Below are 9,335 nucleotides of genomic sequence, written 5' to 3' on the forward strand. Positions count from 1 at the left end.
ATAAGGAGCCGACTGGCTAGTGTTACGCCGACCTGGTCTTCATAGACAGCTCACTAGCTAGCTAGCTTAAAAGGACGCTAGCACTGCAGCGGCGAGACATTAACTATGTAACAACGATAGCATGATAATCGCTTCTTAAAATGTCAGAGCAAAATATAGATAACTTGGTTTGTCATAGCAGGGAATTATCATGGAAGTATTAAAGCATCAAGCTATGATCTATATGCTATGGAGCTGCTGCTGTCAATCTGTAAATTCTGAAATAAAATAAATTATTAAATTATCATGGGATCTTTATTCAACTTCTGTAGTGATGAATCATACATCCTACACAAGGACCCTGTTGACTCAGGATCTCAGGGGGACAAGGCAGGGGACACTGTGGACAGGGTGTTTACTCATCACTGGACACAGTCACACATACTGATAATTTAGACAGCGCACAACGAAATAAATCTAAATAGCCAGAGGAAAACCCCTGAAGCACAGAGAAACGAGCAAACGCTTCACATAGAGGCTGGAATTGAGCCCCCAACCCTGGAGGTGTTGGTCAATCATGCTAACCACTAAGCTGTAATGCTACCCAGGATTAGTATTATATAATTTTATATTATAAACACTAGCTCAGCACTGCAATGTGGATTGGACCTAGGTTAAATCATGAATGCCCTGAAGTCCAATTACAAAAGAAAATACCTTCAGTATATCAAAACCTCAACCTTAAAGCTGTTCACTGGCACCTTAAAGCAGCCACTGCAGAATCTTGCACAAGTTTTATTGTGATTAAAGTGGACAAAAATGCTTGGAGAAAAAGTGGAAAACTATTTGAATTGGTGAAAATGACAAGTATTCTTTCTTTTAAACTCCTTCCAGTGAAGACACATACAGCTGTACTCAGGTTTGACACGTGAAAGGAACCGAGATTTGGCTGAATCAAGTTGTGTTGATGTCACACAAAATGTCTCGGCCAAAATCTGCTGAAAATATGCTCTAATTTAAAAAAAAAAAAAAAAAAAGCAAGCTGTTCCCAATATTGCAGAGTTTGCACACAAAACCACAAAATCCTGGAGGGAGTGGTAAAGGCTTGTTTTAAATTTAGTACTATTCATGATAGTTACAGTGATTCCATTAGAAACTTGGTTGTGATAAGACTTCGGTTCTTATTAACTAAACGGTTGCTCGTGTAAAAACTTGATCCTGCCTGCAAAAAAAGTGCAAGCGGCTGAACTGACAGCCTCCACAGAGGATTGTGTCATTTCACCTGAACAAAATAGTGACAATTTGGGTTTTTTTCCTGAAGGTCTACAAAATTAGATGTAAGTAAGGTTACATGCAACCGAATAATCTGTTAGTAATTGGATTGTTGGCTCAACCGGATTGAAAAACCTTCATGTAAACACATGTGCAGTGCAGTGGTGTGTATGTTTATTTACATGTTACGTTTGTGCAGAAGTTTGGAACCCGATTGCGGTGTTTAGGCTACATATAAACACTAATTTTTTTTTTTTTTTTTAGAATCTGCAATCGGATTGAACTAATTCAGATTGAAGAAATTAGGTGCATGTAAACACACTTAATGTCAATCCAAACTGACTCACTATGCATCCGCAGTCACTGTGGGAACAGCCTCTGTTGCGCAAATGAGGATTAGTTGGCATCCAATGTCAATTTTCATGTTCAGTTTCTACTGAAAACAGCAAAACCTGGTTAGAATTCCTCACTATTTGCACATGATATAATTCATGCAGTTACTCTTTGTAAACTACATTTAAAGCATTTAAGTCACATTAAGTGTGCAGCTCATATTCAGATTCACTTCTCAAATAAAAATGCTAACAAGTGTAGTAGATCTTTTAAAAAGTGTCTGGTGAAACCATTAGGACGCAAAGCTTTAATTTTCTCGTGCCTGCAAATTGATCTGTCCTTTAAAAGAGTCACTTAAAAAAGAATAAATTGTTCACAAATCCTCAGTCACTGTTGTGTTTCCTGCGCAACCACATGAGCTCCCAAAACCACAGACTAAAATGGCAGCCATAAATCAGCAACCCCAAGGATCCATTTTCGCTTTGGGCACTTATGAGGGAAATCCAACACTGCTCTCGCGAGGATGGTTTCCTCTTTTTGAAAATATTTATGCGTACACATGAACGTGTTGGAAAAATGGTCGAATCAGCACGGGTCCGTTTACATCCTGATCACATGTGGAGGAAGGAAATAAACATAGAAGCAACAAAATGATGTCATCCAGGCACACAACGACGGCCTACATCTTAAACCTTAAACTGTGTACTACTGTTTATCCAGGAAAAGCTTTCAAAACAGAGCTGAGTTCTACAAAAATGGCTGACTCAGATGATTTGTAACAGCTAAAATTATTAAAAGTTCTCAGAAAGAGAAGCAGACAGTGCAGGTTGATTTTTCACTTGTTAGACAACCGAAGGCTTTCAAAATCTTCCCAATAATTGACTCCCACCTGGTTTAGAGAACAGCCTTCAGTTCAACCATCAACCATCGTCCTATTTAGCGAGAGGCGTAACAAGAGGGTCCACTGCACCACTACAGAGCCAGCACTGATTTCCTTACACACTCGGAAGAGAATCTACAACAGATGGCAGTCTTTCACATGGTCTCGTGTTAAAAAAAGTAACATACAGGTACATTTCAGAGACTGGACCTAGCATGTGTCCTAATATACGTGTGATAGAGTCGATTAGCCTGCAAAAAAAAAACGAAGATTCAGATTTTAAGTTCAACACTTTTTGTGCGACATATATATATTTTATTATAATAAAATACACAAAGAGACACCACAGAGGATTTTACACTTCTAGTTTCTGTTTCTTGTTAACATGAGAGTCTTCTAATTTTTGCTTCTTATTCACTTCAAGACAAAGAAATAAAAAGGAGGCTGGTGAGGGAACAACTGTTTACATCCGCAGTGGCATTAGTGTTAACAGGAACTAACTTGTTTCAAGGACAATCAACAACATGTTAATTGTTGCCAAATTGCTGTGGTATATAGGAGGAATAAAACTCTTCAGGATGCATTACACCACCCAGTGCCTGATTATTCTCCTGTAACTGCTAGCAATATTTGCACAAAAATTAACAGACCCCCAAGAGATTATTCTTCACTGTCCAAAGCCACTTAAAGGAAAAGGAGGATAAATAAGCAAAAAGCAAGAGTAAAATTCCCCACTTTTATTCAGGCAAACTTCATGTGGCTCACATGTCCGTCTCTCTCTCTCTCTCTCTCTCTCTCTCTCTCTCTTTATTCCATCATTTCTCTCTCACTCTCTATTTTCTTCTTTAATCCATATTCTCTCTCTGTCTATCTCTCTTTCTTGCTCTCTTTATTCCATAATTTCTCTTTCACTCTCTATTTTCTTCTTTAGTCCATCATCACTCCACCTGTCTCCCTATTTTTCTCTTTATTCCCTCATTTCTCTCTCTCTCTCTCTCTCTCTCTCTCTCTCTGTTTTATATCGAATATTGTATATTACTGGAAGATGACAGAATCATATTGGAGTTTTGGATCGTCTTTAAAAAAAAATGAGTGAATGACTTCCTCTTGGGATCCTGAGAACAACAAATGGACAAACCACACAATCATTAGGTTTTATGGAGAGTCCTTGTTCATATTCCAAGATTTCCTCATGTCTGGAAACATTCTCCTTTCTGGCACTCGGCCTATTCACTCACTCACAGACATACAAAAAGAGAAGAAGATACAACAACCAGACTCATAAGATAAGTTTCCATCCAAATGTGTCTCAAATGTTAAGTGCAATTCTGAAAAGTCTATAAATATGTTTGATTTGTGTTTCCGGCTCCTGTTCTGCTGAAGATTCTGAAGAGGAATACAAAGATGACTCACTGAAGTCACGCAAACTGTGTCTCAAAACTCACATATTAGGACTTTTCACACTTGAAGTAGTTAACTTCGGTTTATCATAAACTTCAGGAATCCTGGGTTATTTTGTTTGATGTTTCACACTACTCATACTTTACCCAGGGTTAACAATTAATCCTGAGTATTCATAATCTGCTTCACTCAGTACATTCCTAAACTCTGAGGTAACCTGTTTATTTGCATAATTGCACCATCACCAACCGCGACTGGATAAATACAGCGTGTGACCACTTTAACTAACGGCTTTTCTCATGTGCGACACTTCACTGTAAGAATTGGGATTAAAATTTCAAAAAAGCACCTGAGCAATTATTATTATCTCTCATATCTTTCTACAGCCTGCGAAGAAAACGAAGATTCAGATTTCAAGTTCAATGTTGTGTGCAGAAAAGTGCTTTTTGTGCGACATTATTACACACCTAATCAGTAAATAAGGAGCTCTTAGGCCATACAAAAAGTAGCTAAAGTATGCAGGTGATAAATAAACAATGAATGCAGACATAAAGCAACATAGTGAGATATATTTTTAGGTTTATCACATAGTTGAACAGGCAGTCCTTGATCTTTTTTTCACTGTGATATTCTTTTCTTCGCATATCCCAGCATGTTATGGAGTTCAGGGTCAGAACACAGGGTCAGCTATGATACAACACCCCTGGAGAAGAGAGGGTTAAGAGCCTTGCTTAAGGGACCAAGAGTAACAGTGCTGGGGCTTGAACCCCTGACCACATAATCAGTAACTTAGGACCTTAACCACTGAGACTGCCCAAATTCAATCCAGCTTCCACTAATATTTCAGTCAATTCCTTAACTGTCCTTAACCATAACTGTAAAAAGACAACAGACTCCGTTTTGCTTCACTTGACACATTTTCCATCATCATATGATTTTTTTTTACTATTATGCAACTACTGTTTACACAACACACAAGTTTCTATGACTGTTATAAAGGATGTGATATGAAATGAACACATGCCGCTCATTTTTTTTTATTGAATGTCTTTCTGTTGAACTTTCTATCATGCTAACCCTACTACTAAATTTCTAAACGTTAAAAGCACTGTTCATGACGCCGATAACTCGAGGCTAAGCGCAGCATGAAAAACCCTAATGAGATGCATAAAATTAAAAAATTTAGCATTTCTAAACATTTTCAAAAAAACAAAATTAGATTTCTTTTTGAAAACAAATCTTCAAATGAGGTTTGAATGAATGAGTGATGACAGGAATAATCAACATCAACACCGATGATAAAGAACACAGATTTCACAACAAAGGGCTGCAGAGTTTTTGGGCCGCTTTCAAAAAGTTACGAGAATGATGATCATTAATAGTGTTGAGTATAATAGTATCTAGTTTCCATATGAGCAGGTTTCACAAGCACTAAATCCTAAATCTGAATAAATCAGTGACTGAAGCTGTAGCTAATATTGAATATCTATGGATTAATCTGTATAACGCAATAATATCTGTGTATAACTGTAACACCAGCATTTCTCTCACCCATACACTTTCAGTCACCCCAGGAGTGTGTATATGTGAGTGTGTGACACGTCCCTTGCTTACTTACTGCCACACCCTCAAGCACGCGTCCTGCTAAACCTATTTTCCAACAGCGTACACAGCAGAAGTTTTTGCCAGCATCTTAAAATAGCATCTTTAGCGCACAGGGGGTCAGGTGGTTTTGAAATCCATGACAAATGTCTCGGGTGTTTACAGTTCAAGCAGCATGGGGGGGTGGGGGGGTGGAGAGAGATTACAAGAGCGATTTCACACAATCAGACAATAAAAGAGAGAGAGAGAGAGAAAGAGTCGTGAGCTGAAGAGCTGGAAAACACCTGCTCACTTCTGATTAGGAGACACCACAAGTGCTCTTGTGGTCTGTGAGCTCTTAGTGACGGAGAGAGGGAAAGGGGAAAGGATGGATGATCCTTTGTTAATCTGTATTAATCTTATTTTCTTTTAAAATTAGGATTCACTGCTTTATCAGGATATTGTCATACATGTTTACCTTTAGCTGTACGCCCACTGTGCAGTTTATTAGAAATGCATGTACACCTGTTTTAGTTTATTCTGTTACCTTTATTCTGATGCTTGATATGAACATTAAATGAAGCTCATGACCTGTGATTGGCTGATTGGATAACTGCATGAATGTTCACATATTGTTCCTAATAAAGTGCACAGTGAGAGTACACTGCATCAGATAACATTTTAAACATAAAAAACATAGCTGTATCTATTTCTAAATATACAACATATATTTTCTTTTAGCATTTTTTCATTTTTTTAACAGACAGTTAGCTAAACAGTTAGCTGTTATAGTGAAGAGTTAGCTGACTAATTTAGCTAGTAACTAAATTAATAAATTACCAGAGAGCAGCTTATGCTTGATATACCGTTTTAGCTGCTACACGAAGACTACAGTAAGCTAGCTACTGATGTACATGTTTTCTGTGTGGTAGCATTAGGTTAGCTAGCTAAAAAGATGAAGAGCTAAGCTGACAAACATAGCTAGCATGGGGCGATCCTACGACTTTAAGTCGGTCTTGCAAGAATTGTGCATCGACTTGCTATGCTATTTATTTATTTTTACTTTAACTCTACTAAATAAAGCCCTGATGTAGTATGATGATTTTTTAGCAAAAGCTGTAGCAGATATCTCCTTGCTCATCATGTGATGCACGGCACTGCTGTAGAGATCTTAAATGACTACTCACTTCTGAGTTGTGTTAGACTTCTTTTTAATCTTTTTATTGGACTTAGACTTTTGGAGAGTCTATGAAGTATGAGGTGTGTGTCTGAACCGAGTTGAACCTCTCGTTGAATCCGCTAGGTTTTTAAGAGAATTTGCCGGAATCTCAGTGTGCCTTGTCAGCATTTTTCTTATCCACGGCTCCCTACTGGGTTGTCTGTCCTACTGATATCCTGCTACGTTAAATTGCCAGTCCTCCATCACTGAGTTACAAACCGGATTATTATGTCTGCTGAGCACATAAATAACGTGAGTTCAAATGAATTCTGGAACACACACACACACACACACACACAGTAAGTGCCACTAAGTCATAATGAATAATGTGTCCTCTGTGGTTTCTGGGACTGTATGACACACTTATTTACAAAAGATGTGGAAAGGACACATGCCATACATGAGTAATCTAAAATACTGTCATTTCCTTCCTTCCTTCCTTCATTCATTCATTTATTCATTCATTTTTCAGTAAGCGCTTTATCCTGGTTAGGGTTGTGGTAGATCTGGTATTCTGGGAAAACCCTTCGTACTTTGACATTTTCACTAAATTTTCACTAACTTTCATGAACTGACATGTTCCCCATTTGAATGGTTCTAGATCAGAAGGGAAGTTCTAGCATTTAAATAATCCCTGAAAAGTAAAAGGGTAGAAAATTGTGTTAAGATTTCATTCCACTTCTACTGAAAGACTCCAGCACACTGTTTTTTTAAAGCAACTATTTACTGATTTCATATGTGAGAGATAGCATACTGTGGCATGTTATTATTCAAAATCTTGGTCAAAGATAAATCACGTACACTTATAGAGCCAGGTTTTAGGCATCTTAATGCAGAATAGCTGCTTGGACATTCTAACTCAGTGTTACGTCTACGCTGAGTTCTGAGTTACCTGTAAACTCCACATTCCATAACACCATACGGCCTACTGACATGTACATGTCTTCTTCTTCTTCTTTTCAGGGAATAGAAGGTTGGCAGACCAGCTTTTTGTGCATTACCACTACCAACTGAAATGGTGTACGGAGCATTTGTAACCCCTGTGGGTGTTGAACAAATCCCGGCATGGGAGGCAGGCACACTAACAAGAAGGCTAAAGACTGCAGCCACTAGCCTCAGTCACTAGTGCGCTTCTTGAGATCAGGAGAATGAGGTTTACCTGCACAGCACCTACCGCTTCCGTCCGGGTCATGGCACCAATGTAACCCCCGCGGGTACTACTTGCACCTACTTCAAGCAGGTCTCAAACCTGGGTCTCTGGCATGGGAGGTGGGTGCACTAACAAGGAGGCCAAAGACTGCAGTCACTAGTGTCACTTGCTAGTGTGCCTCTTGAGATCAGGGGAGTGAGGTTTACCTGCACAGCACCTACCTCTGGCCTCCAATACACATTGATGGAAAATTATAAATATTATTCTTAAAAAACTATATTCTTGATTCCTGTTGGTTCAAAAAAAAAAAAAACAGCAGACAACTTTTAACAACTTTCACTGGTATATTCCCATGCTTTTTTTGTCAGAAGACTTTCTAAAGTCATCATAGAAATTATCCAAATTTCCAAAACATTATCCAAATTTCCATTTGCTAGTCCAACTCCCATCACCCCTGTTCGACCAAGTTAACCTGATTACCAATCACAGTCACCTGGACTCAATACCACATTCCACAATATAAAGACTCTCAAACTGTGAGAGGATTTTATCATTGAAGCAGATAAACATGCAGCAAACAACAGGAACTAGGTGAACACCATAAACTGTGAAATCAGAAACAGTAAACATGATCAAGACTTGGCAATGACAGGTATGAAACACTGAGTATGTGTAGTACTGCTCAGTCTGTGAATGGATGTGAGAGTCTATATATTGTGTAACACCCAACATAAAATAAAAATGAACCCAATGCTGTTGAGGTGTCAAAACACTGGTCAAAACATGACTTTTTGTCAGGCTTGTGTGAATTTACCCACAGAGACATCCAGCAGGTTTAACCGGTCCTCCAGATATATACACCTTGAATAGTTTGCACCCCCCCTCTCTCTCTCTCTCACTCACACACACACACACACACACACACAATTTAACACACTTATAAAGACCTTCAGGCAACATAGTGTAAGCTAAGCCACCTACAGATTTCATTTATATGTCATATATCTTTATATTTAAACCTTGCTGTTGATTTGCTAGCTATGAAATTTGTAAATGTTGCAGCACCAGGACAAAACAAATAAAGTAAGCTTATTTTTTAAATAATTATTACATGATGAACTGGTAAATTTGGAAAAAATAACAAAAAAAGAATAAAATCTAATGTACATGGGACAAGTACATTGGATTGTAAAAGCCTCATTAACATTAGACAGATGGGATTTCCATCCTTAGTAATTTAAGCAATTAGATTGATTACTCATTTGATTGGCTATTTCCAGTAGAATAATCTTTTTCATGTCTGCATTTTTCATGCAGAATGTGTTCAATTATATAAATATCTCTTCCTTTCCTTCTATTTTTTTTCCAACTCTGTCTCCACTGCTCACTCTGTCTTTGATACTCTTTCCCTTTCTCAGTGTAATTATGTTTCTCTCTCTCTCTCTCTCTCTCTCTCTCTCTCTCTCTCTCATCTTCCTTTAGGCCTTTAAACTTTTGCCTCTTACCATTTTCACATTTCT

Source organism: Hemibagrus wyckioides, linkage group LG02 (assembly GCF_019097595.1).
Source record: "Hemibagrus wyckioides isolate EC202008001 linkage group LG02, SWU_Hwy_1.0, whole genome shotgun sequence".
Lineage (NCBI taxonomy): Eukaryota > Metazoa > Chordata > Actinopteri > Siluriformes > Bagridae > Hemibagrus > Hemibagrus wyckioides.